Here is an 18,271-nt window from a genome sequence, read left to right as displayed (position 1 = left end):
ACAAAACATAATTCAATCAAATGACAAATTCTTTACTTTAATACCTTTGATTTAATTCATTCATTCTTTGATTCATATTATAACTTCATGATTTGAATCAAATCCTATTGTCTTTCTTTCATCTTTTTGTGCCAAACCTTTTGCACCTATTTAATAAATATTCTCTCTTTTATAAATAGATCGATGATTAATGATCCTTTTTGAATAATCATTATTGATGCTTAGTTGAGAGTGATCAAGATACTAGCCAAGAACCAATACCCTTTATGTCAAGAATCTTAAGAGAAGCCATGAGAGTTTTCTTCATTCACAAAAACACAATCTCCTTGATTCAACCATGTGAAAAACTTCCTAGAATGTTAATATTGTGAGAATTTGTAAATGTGTTATGTGATATCCTTTAGATATTATTCATCATCTTCAACATTGTAGCAAGAGACTGTTGTTGTGGTGCTAAACTCTAAAGAGTGTGTGTGAAAGGTAGATTCAAGGTACATTAGGGAATCTAATGTTTTTTTGTGAAGTTTTATTGTGTGTATCAGGAGAAAAGACAACTTCTTGTCTAAGGTATTTGGTGGTTACTTATCTAGAAAGGGAAGAATTTATCTATACTCCATGAAATACTTTGGTGGAATTGAGTAAAGGTTACCATATAACAAAGTGGGGAGTTGTTCAATCATTCTTGGTTAGAACAATTGCTCAAACAAGACTTCGTCATATCCGAGTAAAATTTGTTGCACAATTGAAGCTTGAAGCAGAATTATTGTGTCTAGAAAGTTTATTGAATCAAGATTATTGAAGATCTTATGATTTAACAGTTGAGTAATCTACTTCAAAAGAAGGGAATATCATTTTAGATTTGTGTTGTCTAAAGTATTGGGCTTTTAGTGTTCAGTTTGAAGATAATCCATTGTACCAGAATACTTGTATCATTATATTTAAAATAGTGGAAGATGTTACTATTTATAATGGTAAAACCATTTAAGAGTGGAGTATGTATAATGAGGACGAATTGTTGAACCACTATATATCCAATGTACATTTTCCTTCCATATTTCTTTTAATTTTTTGCATCATATCATATGTGTTAGATTTTGTTCGTATTTAGAATGTCATCTAGATTTAGATCATGCTTATAATGTTTTATCATATAAGTTTAGGTCTGTGATGCATCTAGTTCACTGACTATTATATAGACTGATTAAGATTATATTAACTCTAAGTATTGGATTGGTTTATTGCTAAGGAAACTTCGTTTACCTCAGTTGTTTCTAATTTTTATTGAATAATCCTTGTTAATAAGACAATGAAACATATATTTCTTGAATTCATCCACTATATTTTTCTTCCGCATACCATGCTTTACTTCTACGCTTTAAACTATAATTTGGTAAAAGAAAATGTTTTAGAAAATGGTGTAATAGAGCAATTCTATTAAACCCCATTCTATACAATTTCATCCCAATATTCTCACCCAACAATCCTCATGTTGTAACAACATGGAAGATGTCATAGAACAAGTAAACAATGCTCCCCTGAATATTTAGAAACCAACTATCCATTCTTTGAGTGGTTGATATTTCCAAGTAGGTCTTGGATTCAATCCTAATATGGATATAAGTAACTCAACATGACATTTTAGAGGATAATATAACTCTAATACATAACACTACATATACAAAACTTCTCACCCCTACGTGAGCTAGCTCTCCACCCCCACAATAAATCTTAAATCCTATGACAACCCTTAATCACAATGGATTGTCACACATTTATACTTTTTAGTAAGTAAATTATCCAATCCCCACCTAATAAACTGTAAACTACAATGAGGATAAAAAATTACAACAATGAAGACCAACATATTCATCTTTTTTACCCCCCCCCCCCCCAATATTTTCGATATCAGTTTGCATAGTGCCAACCATATTATCAAGTAATGGGTCATCTTCTTGACAATCCTTCTATAGTGATATATTTATGAGGGCCCATAAAAGGTGAGTGTATTATGTCGCTTACAAGGGGAGATGGAATCCCATCGCTCGTAAGAAGGATGACACCACCCACGACATTCCCGCTCGCCCAATATGAGGAAACATGGGGAATGATGTGTCTTGGTAAAAGGAATTGTTGAAAATGAGTCATGGGAATAACCCACGTGTCCATAGGAAATAGGGATTCAACGGTCCACTACCATTACTAGGTGGGTGGTTGAAATTCCTAAGAAAACCTAGAATCCATCCTCATAAGCCTTTATAAATACCTCAACCTGAGGATCAGAGGGACAATTGAGACATACACAGGGAATACCCTAAAGATACAGAGCTTCTTACCTCACGTGATATTGCTCTCCCTTTACTGCAATCACCTTAAAATAAGGTTTCTCACCACCATGAGCTAGCCATAAAACCACCATAAATCCTTAAAGCCTCGGGAAACCCCTACTTGCATATGTGTGTCACACATATGTACTTTTTAACAAGTACAATGGCGCCCTAGTAAAACTAAACTAGGCAAACCTTCCATCATTACTGCCATTTTCACAGTCTTCCCCTGAAAAGGGCCAAGAAAGATCTAGACTTCATGGTTAACACCATAGCTAGAGGTTTCACCGGTGAAGGAAGTTCTAGCTCTTCCCGGAGGAAATACGCCAATCAGGTGCTGACTATGAACCTAATATCCCTAGGACTTTCTAAATCCAAGCAAAGAGGACCATAAATTAACATCACTTTCTCTAGCAATGACGCCATCAGTGTGTTCCCTCATGACAACAACCCCATTGGCATCACTATGCAACACACCAGCTAGGATATAAAGTGATTATTGATAGACATAGGAAGCTCAACCGACGTCTTATTCCACAACACCTTCCAAAAACTCCAGCTTGATTCTGATGGCATTCTAAGGTTCGTTTGTAGGTTTTTCAGGTGAGCAAGTGCAAGTAAGGGGTTATATACTCCTAGAGATAACATGTAACGTGGGAGAATTATCCAAGGAGATTAAATTCAACTCCCTCATAGTGGACACTATATCTCACTATAACGTCATCCTTGGCAAGCCAACCATCAACTTGTTAGGGAGACTATATCCACCATATATCTGGTCCTAAAATACATGTTACCTAGTGGGTGAGTCAGGACAGTTCAAGGAGACCAAGAAAGCTCCCAAGAATGTTACTAGAGTAACTTGTAAATACGAAGGGAGGATCCCTCCCATGAGGCTCCCCCATTTCCTGAAGCACATGACACATACATTGTACGTTGTGATCCTAAACTAGGCATGGAAAACGAGAGGCTCACACCCACTAAAGATCTGAAGGATATTTAGATAGGCCATTTGACTCGCTAAGTGACGAAGATATGCACTTCACTTTTTGAAGAAGAAGAGCGCGATTAAGTAGACCAACTCATAAAAAATGTCGACTTATATGCCTGGGACCCAACCGACATGTTACTGATAGATACTAGAGTGATGTTTCATCGCCTTGCCATTAAACCCTTTATAATACCAGTGTCACAAAGAAATAATTGAAGGAGAATAGCGATCCAAAATGTAGCGGAATTTAAAATTTCCCCCTTTAGTGATCCTTACGGATGAGCATGATCAGTGATAGAAATCATTACCTCTTGTGGCGATTGAAACCTTTGATGCAGATCTAAGGAGTGATCATAAACGTTGAATGGTGACAACGCCTCTACTCAGTCCACACGAACGGATTCCTTCAATCTCAGTGCTAGCTGCTACGAATGAAGGCTTTGAGTGATTGAGAGAGAGAGAGAGAGAAAGAGAAACAAATTTTTTCATCTAATGCAATGCTTCTGCACAAAGGTTCTATTTATAGAACTACTTGTGTGGGTTGCAAGCTAAAAATATCACTTAAGTGTATAAGGTCCATATCTTATGATATACCAAAATCACTTAAGCGCGTGATACCTTACCATATTTCGTATTCTACTTCAGTGCACCGTATATTACGATGTTCTATAGTTCACTTAAGTGAATCGTACCTTACGGTGTTCCTTATTTACTTTATCTCTCATCAATCCTTCCTTTTGTGTGTGACCCTGTAGGTTCTCGTGACATTGGTAATTATATTAAATCACGTATTTAACATAATAAACAGTGACGTATCTAGCAACACATCACTGCTACCCAAGACACGAAAATGTCATGTGATATGACAAATCCTTTTATGATAATACTTATGTGAACAATTAACCTTGTGCCCTTATGTTTATATTGAACACAAGGCATAAACTGTGTCATCCTTGTCCAGTTCAATATTGGGCCCTTAGACATTTATCCTGTTACGCAGGATGGGAAAATTCTATCTAGGTCACTCATGTCCCTCAGCATGCTTCATGGAGTACCCATCAACTGTCTTTATGGTCATCCACTTACGGACAATGTTTGGTCAATAATAAGGCATTCGATTCTACATCTAGGGTCCATAGTGGTTTCAGGTCGAAGGGTGGTATACACCACTATCACCATGAGAATAACTTATGACACTTTGCATAAAATTCTATATGGTATTCTCATTGCGGGTCAATCCAATATAGATATTACTCTTAATATTCATACCTATGTTTAAGACTTTATAACTCCTTATCCATGATCCATGAGATGTGATCATCAGTCTATATACATAATAGTCTTAATGCTTAATGTTATCCAACTTCACAACAAAGCTCGACTACGAATACTTTAAGAATAATGTCCTTATGTTTAATGGGATCTCATGATTAAGTCACACTTGATACATTAAACGGACTAGCTATTCTAGGGACTTTATTAAACAAACATAATAAAGAAAAAAAACCTTTTATTATTAATAAATAATTCGATACAAGTACCAAAAGTATTGGGCTTTAGGGCTTACACCAACAATAATAAGGTTGACGAGGAGAAGAGGACCATCATTGACGAGGAGTTAAACAAGCAAGCAAATGCTATTTTCACCATATAAATAAAATACCAGACCTAGTTAGGCAATGTAGTGTTGCTGAAGAAAGCATAAAAATATTGGTTCATGTGCATTGACTTCACTGACCTCAATATGGTATGTCCCAAGGACCCCAATATCCCCTTCCAGATACTGAGCGCCTGATTGATGGGTCATCGGGCTAAACGACATTGAGCTTTATATATGCCTATTCAGGGTACAAACTGATTAATATGAACCCTCTTGACGCACCCAAAAAATGTTTATGTCGAACCACAACTACTACTATTATAATGTCATTCTCTTTGGCCTCAAGAATGCAAGCACCACCTACCAATGACCCATGGACGCCATATTCTCCCACTAGACAGAGAGGAACTTAGAAGTCTATGTTTATGACATGATAGTGATGATCACAGAAGGGAATAACCATGAAGCAGACTTGAAGGGCGTCCTAAAACCAATTAGGAAATACAACATGCGTTTGAAGCCCGTCAAATGGTATGTTGGGGTGTAAGCAAGAAAGATCCTCGAATTCATGTTAATGAAGAAGGGCATTGAAGAAAACTCAGATAAGTGTTTGTCTATCATTGACATGAATATCCCCACCAATATCATAGACGTGCAACAACTAACATCCCACCTAACAACTTTATCTTGCTTCCTCTCTTGTTTGGGGGACAAGGTCTTTCTATTCTTCGCCACCCTAAAAATAATGAAAATTTCAAGTGGACACGGGAATGCGAGGAAGCGTTCTCAAGAATAAATACCTTCCCCACCTCACCGTCTATCCTCACTCACCCAAAAGAGGGGTCGTTTTTGCTCATCTACCTTTCTATCACGGAATGATGAGTTCAGTACTCGTCCAAGAGACATGCAAGACAGAGTGGCCCATGTATTTCATAAGAAAATGTTCAAAGGCGCTAAGGTACGCTACCAGAAGAATGAGAAACTAGCTTTGACCTCCGACCCTATTTTCAAGGTCATCAATAATTTCTAAAAACCAACTACCCCGTATGACAAGTCCTCAAGAAGCTCGATTTTTGGCGGGAAGGATGGTATCTTGGGCAATAGATTTTCACAGTTGACATCCAATATGTCCCAAAGGGAAGCATTAAATCCCAAGTTTGGTAGATTTTTTTGGTGGAATTCAGTTCGCTGATGGATGAAGAGGCGCCCTTAGAATGTGCCTTGTTAGTCGATGAAGCCTCCAACATAAAAATTCGAATTCAGAGCTAGCATCAACCAGGACGAATATGAAGCTCTCATCACCGACATGGTCCACTCCCTAGAAATGGGTGCATCCAGATTAAAGGTGTAAAGTGATTCCCAATTGGTCTCCAATTAAGTCTCCAGGAGTACCACTCGAAATGACCATAACTCATGTGATATCTCCACAAGGTACAATATTTATTGACACACGTTAAATATTTTTAAGTAAAGTACATGCCCAAGAAACAAAAGTTCAGAGGAGACCTTCTTTATAAACTCGCCAACACAAAGACGAGAAGGTTTAATCAAACATTAATACAAAAGACTCTCGCTGCCCCCAGTATTGAGGCAAACAAGAGCTATACCATATATGTATCCATGACACATGGTGTATGTTACCCATACTGCATTATCTACAAGAGGATAAACTCCCTGAAGATGAAAGGGAGGCAAATAAGGTCTAAAAATAGGTCGGAGAGTATGCTCTCCTTGTGGGAAAACTATATAAGATGGGATGAGCCTCCCTAATGCTATAGTGTCTAGGGGAACAAAAAGTCACCTTAGTTACCATTGAAGTTCATCGAGGAGCATGTGGTAGCCACATTTGTGAAGACAAGCTTCTATTTGGTTCTTTGTTTTTATGAAGACAAATGTGTGGAAAGAAGATCAAGATCTTTGCTCAAGTCAAGTTTAAAAGATTTCAAGCTTCATTAGATAATTTAATCAAGACCAATGATTACTTGTGTATCAAGGTACAAATATGTTATTCATTTTCTATAGGCTATGCGCTCAAGCATACTTCATCTCTAACCATTCTTTAAGTATATTGCATAAATCTTTTGAAATTTCATTTTAACTTAGTAAATTTTCAAAATACTTTTTGTGACAGTCGATTGAATGGGATGTGCAATCGATTGTCATTCCAATTTTCAACAAAAATTTAAAATTTAAACTTGTGACAATCGATTGAATGAGATGTGCAATCATTTGTCATATTGCAATTTTTTAAACTTATACTTGATACAATTGATTGTATGGATTGTGCAATTGATTGTCATAGATGAAACTTTGAATTTTTCTTATTGTTCTTAGTACCTTTTCATGTCACTTTTTCAATACATCTTTTCCAAAAGAATGCATGATTATTCAAGTTATTTTCTTAAATATGGCCATGATTTCCAAGAGGTTTCTTGGTACTATAAAATTCAACTTATATCTTTTCAACTTATCTCTTTCAAATATTTTCAAAAAAAATCAATTCATTATTACAACATTATTTTCCAAGAACTTTAGGCATAAATTTTTATATTTATCAGAATGAAGTTATTAGGCACTTAAAGTGGATATTTGAATTGTCATAGTTGAAAGGGAAGAACAACTTTGTTATAATTTTGTTGTGTTATCAAAATTCTACTGTACTTATATTTCCAATTCAAATATGTTGTAACATTGTATCAATATTCTGTAACTTGTATACCAGGTTGTTGGTAACAAAAGTGTTAGAGATAAAGTATGGTTCTTTCTCACTGTCTTTGTAATAACACAAGGTAGGGGCACCTTTGTGAATGTGTTAGAAAGTTAAGAGAGTCATGTGGATCTTCTGTAACATTTCTAACATAGTGAAATCTCTCACAGGGTGTGGGGGACTACAGTATCCTTGTTTGGAAAAGGGAACCAGGATATATCTTGTGTTCTTTACATTTCAATATTTATTTTTCTGCACTTTACTTTTCAAGTTCATAAAAAATTTAAAGGAAAAATAAGAACACACGAACCATCGTCTACGATCGAGAAAATACTGTTAAACCTAATTCACCTCTATTTGGTTACACTATAAACTTACAACATTAGAGGCAGGGCTCTCGACTACAAACTACTTAGAGTAGGAAAATATTGTCCCACCCTATTAAAAGACAGTGTGCCGTTTGTCAAGAACTGTGACCAATGTCAGAGACACACTGACCTGTATCACATCCCAAATGATCTACTCTACTCCATGGCATCCCCTTGGCCTTTTTACTAGTAGAGAATAAACATTATAGGCTTGTTCCCCCTGACACCTGGGTAACTAAAACTATAAATCATGGGGGATAAACTACTTCACAAAGTAGATAGAGGAGGAGGCCATCGCCAAAATTACAATAGAAAGAGTTTGTTGTTTTTATTAACAAAAAACCATATGCGAGTTCGGTTTGCCAAGTGTCATTATCTCCAAGAATGAAACACAACTTGCCAGCATCACTTTCAGTGAGTTTTACCGTGAATGGGTGTACAAATGAAGTTTTTCTATGTTGTCCATCCCCAAGAAAATGGAAAAGCATATTTGGCGAACAAGTTGATCTTAAAAGGGATAAAAAAGAAGCTGGATAACGCCAAGGGGTTGTGGGATGAATTACTCAATGAAATATTATGGTCATACCATACCACATCCCACTTAACAACTAAGGAAACTCCCTTCACTGTGGTATATGGGGCAGATGCTATGTTGGCCATAGAGGTTGAAATGCCATCATGGTGGGGCTCTCAATTCAACTGAGAAGTGAATGATATTGGTCTACAGTATGTTGTAGAATTTATCGATGAAGTAAGAAACATCACCCATATTCGGGAGTTCTCCTCCAAATAAAGAGCTACCAAAAGATACAACTCTAAAGTAATGCCAAGGGAAATTCTATAATAGGACTTGGTGCTAAGACAAGTGGTTTTGCCTGCGCAATAGGGAAAATTGAAGCCTAGCTAGGAATGGCCATATCACATATTTTAGAAGTTTCCAAATGTAGCATACAAGCTATAAGAATTGGATGGAAGACTCATCCCTAGAACTTGTAACTCCATCCATTTAAAGTATTATTATTGTTAATTTATTTATGAATTTTCAGGGGGGCATGTCACCCACCTATGTATGGATTTTTGAATGTTTATGAGAAAGGAGAATACTTTGGTTTTACTTTTATGTATGCTTGACTTCTATAGGAATATCCTTGTCGCCTCTCAAGGCAATAAAAATGTATTGGACTTCCACAGGAAGATCCTTTCCACCTCCCAAGGTAATACGAACATGTTGGACTTCTACAAGAAGATCCTTGCAGCCTCTCAAGACAATACAAATACACTAGACTCCCACAAAAAGCTCTTTGCCACCCTTAAGGGTAATACATATTACCTCATCTAACATCTCACATAGGGGACTTTAGAGTCTCATAAGACAAGGTTCAACCTAAAGTATTAGCTGAAGGGACTCGACAAAGGTTTGACCCGAGAGACATAACTCAAAAGTCTTGCCTAAGGGTCTCGACCAAAGTCATGCTCGAGAGACTCAACATATCTCCTGAGAGACTTAGAGTCTCATCAGATATGCCAAATGTATAATCTCTTCTGAGTGGGTTTAGAGTCTCATCGGACAAGGTTAAGCCTAAAGTCTCACTTGAAGGGACTCGACCAAAGTTTGACCTGAGAGACTTAACTCTAAAGTCTTTTCTGGGGGTCTCGACCAAAGTCCTTCCTGAGAGACTCAACACCTAGCCTAAGAGAATTAGAGTCTCATTAGACAAGATCAATGTATAATATCACCGGAGGGACTTCGAATCTTATCAGGCAGGGTCTTTCCTAAATTCTCTCCTTAAGGGACTCAACCAAAGTCTAACCTAAGAGACTTAACTCAAAAGTCTTGACTGAGGATATTGAATGAAGTCCTGTCTGAGAGACTCAATGCCTCACTTGAGGGACTTAGAGTATCATCAAACAGGCTTAACGTATAACCTCACTTGAGGGACTTAGAGTCTCATTAGATAAGCTTAACATAGAATCTCACTTGAGGGACTTAAAGTTTCACCAAACATGCCCAATGTATAATCTCGCATAAGGGACTTGAAGTCCCATCAAAACAAGCTCATATAACTCTTCTCCTGGAGTAATTTAGAGTCATGTTAGACAATGTTGAACATAAAGTCTCTCTTGAAAGGACTCTACAAAAGTCTGGCTCGAGAGACTTAACTTAAAAGTCTTACCGAAAGATCTCGGTTGAAGTCTTTCCTGACAGACTCGACGCCTCGCCTAAGTGACTTAGATTCTCATCTCAAAAGCTCAATATGTAATCTCTCCGAAGGGACTTAGAGTCTCATTAGGTATGCTCAATGTATAATATCGTCAATTATACTTGGAGTCCCATCAAAATTAGCACATCTAATGCCTTTCCTGGGGGACTTTAGAGTCTCATCAGACAAGGTTCAGCCTAAAGTCTCGCCTGAGGGTCTCGACTATAGTCTGGGCCGAGAAACTTAACTCAAAAGTCTTGCTTAAGGGTATAAACCAAAGTTTATCCCGAGATACTTACTCAAAAGTCTTGCTTGAGGGTCTCGATAGAAGTTTGACTTGAGAGACTTAACTCAAATGATTTGCCTAAAGGACTCGACCGAAGTCTTGCCCGAGGGACTCAACTTAGAGTCTCATCAGACTTGTTTTAGCTTTTGGTGTCATCAAATAAACTCCCATGACAAGTAAATCAATTAAGCACCTCACCCTTTATCAAACCCTTGTGCTTTAGGGAATGTGTAGAGATATATTTTCAAAGGGCCCATAAAGGGCGAGGGGATCATGTCACCTACAAGGGGAGGTGGAATCCCATCGCCCGTAAGAAGGATGGTGTTATATCCCATATTCTCTTAAATGCTAATTTCCTTATTAAGTGGGACAAATTGGATAATTAGTGTGTTAAAAGAAGCTTAGAGTAGAAAACACTCATGTAACCATTACTAATTAGTAAGGATGGATGGATTAGGAGTTTGAAGGAATTATCAAGGGTAGAATGTACATTGCTTAAATTGCTGCCACTAGAGGACAAACAAGTTTTCTAAATATCTTCTACCAAATTTCCTTTTCTTCATTTTCTTCAAAGTTAGTAAGAAAAGCGAAAGAAGAGACGAGGAAAAGAAAGAAGAGAAAAGAAGAAGAAGAAAAAGAAGAAGAAGAAGCAGCTCACTAAGGAAGAAGAAGTGGTTAGAGAAAGAGTTGGAAAGAAAATCATCATCTCACCTCATCTCAATTTGTCATCATATTCCTCTCATAAGGCGGGTTCCTATTTGCTATATATTAGGGGAGAAAATTGGTAGGGAATTGAGTTTTAGGGTTTTGTGATTTCTTTCTTTGTTTGTGAAATTGGTATTTGAAGTATGATTCTTGCTATGTCGCATGTTGTTGTTGTTAATCCATTATGTTATATTGTGTTGATCTTGCATAGATGTTGTGTTGTTGTTATATTGATGTTGTGTGAGTATGTGTTGAAGTTATGTTGTTGTTGTTGTTGCATGATATTAATTCATGATATTTTGATGTCGGGGTTCATTAGAATGGGTTTGTTAATATGTTAATTGATGTTAAGGTATGATAGTATGAGTTACTATGTGTTTGGATTGAATAAAATATGAAGAAAAAAAAATTTAAACTAAAAGTGCAATCACGTTAGCATATGGTATCATATTCTTTGTTTTGATATTTTTCTCAATTTGAGTGTATATGTTATAATTTGTCCGCTTATTTGTAATTTCTTATCATCCAATCATTTGTGTGTTTGTATTTTATTCGCATTTGAGTTATAACGTATTTGCTTCGGTTATCTATCATTGTACCATTAAGACCTTTCATTACTCAATAAAAATAGAGAGTTGATCCATGATAGTGTTCCTTTTTTAGCCTAGTAAATTGGTTTTGTCGTTTCATCAGAGCTTGATTGAATCACAAGTTAGAACTCTTAGATCAAGATGTTAAGTGACTTGAATCAAGAACCTTGTAAAAATTTGGATTTTCCTCTGGATGATTTGATTAGAATAACAAAATGTACTTGACTCAAACCATAATCCTCCATGAATCTAGGGTTTGGCTCTGTTTAAATTAACTTGAATAATGAATTTAACTTGACTCAAATCATAACACCTTGGACTCGAATCATGGTTTCTTCCTGACTCAAATCATGGCTTCACAAACCCAATTTTCCATCTTACATTTAAATAGTTGTTTCGTTGATGAAAAAAAATTAGTGAAATCTTTGGGAAAAACCAAAAAGAGACAAAATATCAATTTATCTTTTCTTCTTTAGTGTGTATATTCCTAACACCTTTAATTTTTCTCTTGTTTTCTAGAACAACTTTTTGAGTCTTAATTCTTGTAAAATTCACTTCTTTTTGTTGTCCTTTATTCTTTTGCAATTTGTTGTTTTGAGGAAATTAGAGAGAGGGTGAGTTGATTATTCTTGTAGTGATTCATGATTGATCAAACTCGTGATATCCATCAATTTCCAAGACCCATTTATGTAGAAATTTGAGAGAATCTTGTGTGTGTGTGTGTGTGTGTGTTCTTCTTTCACCTACATCTAATTCCTTGACTAACACCTTGTGATTTAGAGTGTTTGTGAAATTCCTTGGCACTTATCTTCATCCTTAGCCTTTTTCTATTGTTGAGTACCTTCATCTCTAAAGATTGAGTTTTGAGGGAGACTAATGGTACATTAGGGTATCTAATATTTTGATGTGAAGTTTATTGTTTGTAACAGGTGCAAGTATCATTTACTGAATGTTGTTTGGTTCTTATTGGTATCTACCAAGAAGAGAGTTTTAGAATAATCCATGGAATACTTTGGAGAAGCCTGGTACAAATTGTTCGTAAGGTGGAGTTGGAAGTTGTCCAACTTTGGTGAGATTATGGAAATGTTGGTCATAGACAAAGTTGGGATTTGTCCAATCAACGCTTAGCTATGGAAATTGCTTGGACAAGAAATTGTTGGGATCAGTTGGATTGCCACACACGAAGACTTGGAGCATAATTTTTGTGGATAACAAGGTTATTGAATCAAGATATTTGGGAATCTTTTTTTTTAGCAGTTTGAGTGTTGGCATCAGCAGAAGGAATTATTGTGTGATATTTCATTGTAATTAAAATGCTTGTATCAAACTTATTAAAATAATGAAAGATCCTGATTATTTACCAATGGTTCTTTAACACCGTTGAAGAGTGAAGTAGGAAAAGAGAGGACGAACGCAGAACCGCTATATATCTTTGTGTATCTTTTCTCTCCTCTCTTATCTCTTTTAATTTTTAGCACTCCTTAATATTTCCATTGCGTTAATGAATTATTGCATCATTTTTATGTCATTTAAATTATACCGTACTTATAAAGATTTAATGTGGAAGCTTAGGTATGCAATACATAAGTCTTATTGGATCATCATAAGTTCAATTATGTCTTGAAAGAACATCTATGTAAAGTATTTTTAAATCGCTTTGTTTAAAGAGGATTGGGTTATCTTGTAATTGACTTACATTATAAGTAATCAAGTTCTTAGTGATATCTTATAATAATTCAGTTGGTTTAATTCAGCTGTGTTTTGCTTCCACATTTCCTAAAACCTATGATTTCATTTATGAGACCTAAAATGTTTTTGAAATTGTCTTTTTGGGGATAGATATATTCAACCCCCCTTTTAGACCTCTATGTGTCCATATTTTTACCTAACAATTGATATCCGAGTGGGGATTTTGATCAAAGTATTGCGACTCCAAATTTGAGGATATGGTTCCTTTGATCCTAAACGAGTTTTTTTATCTGTTTGGAAGCTTATGCAATTCAATGAATTCCAATTATATTACAATGATTTCCTAATGTTTGATCATTCAATTGCATGCATTACATAAATTAACTTAAAATAAAACCTTACTAGTATATTTTTCAAACATTAATTGTATTTAAGATATTTTCTAAGTTTTGATTCATCCATGATTGAACTGACAATATTTTGAGGTATGTGCACTGTAACTGAAAACCTGCTTAAATATGGACATGCATTCATATGACAACATGCTTAAAGTTTTTGAGAGATAGAAGAAAGAAACAAATAGAATCTTCTAAGTGACCTATTCTTTCAAGGTTATCATAAAAAGAAGATGAAGGCAGTTTGTGACTATTGGAAATGATTATCCAGAGTTTCAACAATTACAAAAGATTCAAGGGTATAAATGTGTTTCTTGAAATGTTAATGATCGTCAAATAGTTGCATCAGTTATTCATGATTGACAAGATGTGTCGATCAATAATAATCAAACCATTATCGTTCAAAGTTTATCTGAAGCCTTATGAATAAGAGTCTAATAGTATTCTTCAGACGTGCAAGAGGAAGTTGTATCCATTTAGTATATGATTGATCATATTTACACTTATTATATTCTTGTGGTTGATTACTAACCCTTTTCGTGTGCAGCAAGTTAAGCCTAGATCGTCTATATTGGTATGATCGTTCCAACCCTTCTTTATTCTTTTTGTGTATACATAGTTGTAATTATTCAAAATGCCTAAAATATTGTATGTTTGAAATGTATATATGTATGTGATACGTTTATGCATCTCATGCTTTGATCATTCATCATTCAATGCACCAGTTTAATTTTATTTTGTATGTTCATTGCATCCATGTGCATCAATCATTAATTCATGCATCATCATTTAATTTCTTGCATTAAAATCATATTAGCATTTACATCAACAATATTTTGCATCAAAAATCATTTTGAACATTTGCATTAAAGATATTTATCATTAAATGATGCAGTTAGGCACTTATGTTGTATCATTACCACTAAACATTGTATGATATTATATTAGAGATGTATTATACAGGGTGTTACATATGGTACCACCCACAACACTCCCGTTCACCCAGTATAGGGAAATGTGAGAATTGACGTGTCCTGGCAAAGGAAGTGCAGAAGAGGAGTCACGGGAATAACCCACATGTCCCTAGGAAAATTGAGTCAACGGTCCACTGCCACTACTAGATGGACGATTATAATTCCCAAAAATACCTAGAATCCAGACCTATAAGCCTCTATAAATACCCCAATCCGAGGAATAAAGGGATAATTGAGTCATACACATTGAATACCTCAAAGATACAAAGCTTCTCATCCTACATGAGCATGTTCTTCCTTTACCGCAATCACCTCAAAACAAGGTTTCTCACAACCATGAGCTAGCCTTAAAACCACCATATTTTCTTAAAGTCTCTGGCCACCCCTACTTGCATAAGAGTGTCACGCATCTATACTTTTGACAAGCATGCCTTCCAATATGTAGAAGATGTTACATAAGTTGAACCTGCCACCTTCTTAGTGAATTCAAAAATAACAACTTTGAGATTTCACAAAACACTTGGTATTATTCCAATCCTCATTGTTTAGGACACCATTTTCCAACACCGCATACTCAACATAAGTCTCAAGGCTATATTCTTAGGTATGACTTACATGACATTGTTCTCTTCCGTCTTGTGGCGGATGACTCATGGCCAAAATATTACAAGCTGTGACTAGCGAAATAGGTTAGATATTGATGCTATAATCTTAGTAACGATTTACATGACCCCGCTCCACTAAATGTAGCAAGATGGGGCAAGTTCTCCCTTACGATTGTCACATGTTTCGCCTCGCCTATCTTCTTTTTCGTCCTCTTCGTACATCTCAAGTGATAGGGGGTAAGTGAATTGAGATTGTTGATAATTCGAAGACTTAGACTCATAATATACCACTTTACAATTTCTTAAACATGGATCAACGTAGATAAAATGATTAATAGAAAACATAACAATCCAAATATAAAAATTGAAAGTAAATCATACTTCATACTTCATCCTTTGAATTGTTTGTATATAAATATGAATTAAATGTCAAATCATGTTAACTTATATTTTAATCAGACACGTTAAGAAATATGAAAATAACACTTTTCTATTAAATTCATACTAATGTTTAAATCTTTTAAGAAATTGAGTGCACAAATTCAAAGATATGATATTTTTCTTATTTAATTTCTTAATGTGTGGGGCAAATGTTTACATCCAAATAAAGTGCTTATTATCGTTTCTTGTATCTATTTATTTATTTATTTTATTGAATTGATAATTCATCTAACTACTCAAATAATACTTATTAATAAACGTATTTTATTAAATAAAATTCACTTTATTATTAAAAACAACATAACTAATAATTCTTCTTTTAAATAATTAAAAAAGAAAAGAAAAGAAACACATAATTTGAAAGAAATAGAATAACTAAAATCAATACTAACACAGAGTCAATAATGTACTGATATCCATCGCAATTGAATACGTGTGGAAGTGGTCACCTTGATGAATAGGAAATGACATGAAACAGAAAATTTTGTTAAAATGTTAAAATGCTTCCATCATTCCCCACCATTTGGATATTTCCCACTGTCCACCACCTTTCCAGCCTAGCCATTCATTTGGAAGAAAATAAATCACTTGTTCTTATCGTCATACTACATTATTTTCTTCAATTTTACTATACTATACACACTCATTTCATGACAAATGTGTCTCTTAATCTAACTTTATTTTTATTCCTTTAATACAGAACGGATACTGCATCGTAAATATACACTCATTTTTATTCCTTTAATATACACTCATTTTTATTCTTTTAATATAAATAAATTGAAAATTACAATATTTATTTTATGTATCTTATTAAATTTATATTTTCAGGTTATCTTCAATTTTTCATATATATTAAAATATTTTATATTTTTTTGTTAATATATTTATTTTTATCATATAAAAAATAATTTAATAATATAATATAATAGTGAAACACTCATTTTTTAATTAAGAATGTCTTTTTATGTCATTTTGTATTTATTACCTAAAATAATCAAACACTCAAATTAATTTATCAGCTATCAATCATCGAGTATTAACTATCAACTATTAACCATCAACTATCAATTATTAACTATTAACTAGTTTTATCAAAATAGTGTCTTAACTTTTTGGTTCACTTTGATAAAAAAAACATTGTTTAACAAGTGTTATTTAACTTTTAATTTTTAAAACTAGTTTGTCCCTTTTTCTCAAAAGCTATTTGTAGCTTTTACCTTGTTACTTTTTCTTCAATATATATCCTTATTATTTAAAAAATATATATATTTTTATCATTCAATATTTAACACCTCATATATATTATATATATTATCCCTTTCGGGAAACATAAATGGATATTTCAACTTCACAAAGGAACTAGAAATAAAGAGAGTTTGATAATAATGGTCTTGAATGTTAGCACTGATCTCCTTTACGGCAGTGCGAGGTGGACCAGTATGGCTAGCACTCTAACGTCTAAGTTATTTCAAAATGTAAGATGAATAAAGTGAAATTGGATATCATACATTGTCTACCTTCCAATCGCATGGAATATTTTATATTCGGGTCGATTAGAGTCAACCTTTGATGGTTTGTTTCTTGGTCGGTTGAGCCTTTTGACCGGTTCAGAACAGTTTCCCCCAAGGATTTATTGAGCATTGAAGCAGTCAAGGTAAGCCTTAAGTATCATTGACCGACCTTTATATCGTAGTCCGGTGTAAAGTATAATTGAATCGTTTGGAATCCGTTTTTTGAAAAGTAATGGGGAACAAGTGCATTTAATGCAATTTTATCCTTGAGATGCTTAGACACCCATTCCTAACACGTGCAATGATTTGACCAACTACGGTGTGATGAGTGCTTGAGTGCACTTGAGTTTGGAGTATTTTCTTGAGTGGAATTGTAGTTGTTGATCTTGTGATCTCTGTCCATCGTCGGTCTTATTCTTCAACTGTCATTGCTTATCAATAGAGAGAGTTGAATAGTTGGAGGTTTTGCAACATTTCAACTTTCAAACTTTTAGTTATTTTTCCAAAAAAACGTCTTCATTCCTTTTTTTCCCCGAGAACATTACTAAAAGTGTTTCAGAGTTTTGCTTAAACTTTTGCCTTTTTCATTATTCCTTCTTTGTTAACGTTATTTAACAAGGTGTCATTCTCACTCCGCTTTTCAGCATCTTCTATTTTATCTCGCCAAAATGAGAAACAATAATGCTAACCCGGTGAGAGATTTTGAAGTGGACATCTCATCTAGGTCATCCTCTAATTCTCTTCACCCTTCTTTTAGCATTGATCACGTATGACCAACGGTTATAATAATATATGATGACTCCGGGTCAAAATGGATGTTTTAGCCTTTCCTGGAAGGAGAAACTTCTTCTTCTGGGTCGTTAGATGTCCTTATATTAAAT

This window comes from Lathyrus oleraceus, chromosome 6 (genome assembly GCF_024323335.1).
Source record: "Lathyrus oleraceus cultivar Zhongwan6 chromosome 6, CAAS_Psat_ZW6_1.0, whole genome shotgun sequence".
In the NCBI taxonomy this organism is placed as follows: Eukaryota; Viridiplantae; Streptophyta; class Magnoliopsida; order Fabales; family Fabaceae; genus Lathyrus; species Lathyrus oleraceus.
The sequence above is the reverse complement of the archived record's forward strand: the minus strand, read 5'-3'. Positions refer to the sequence as shown.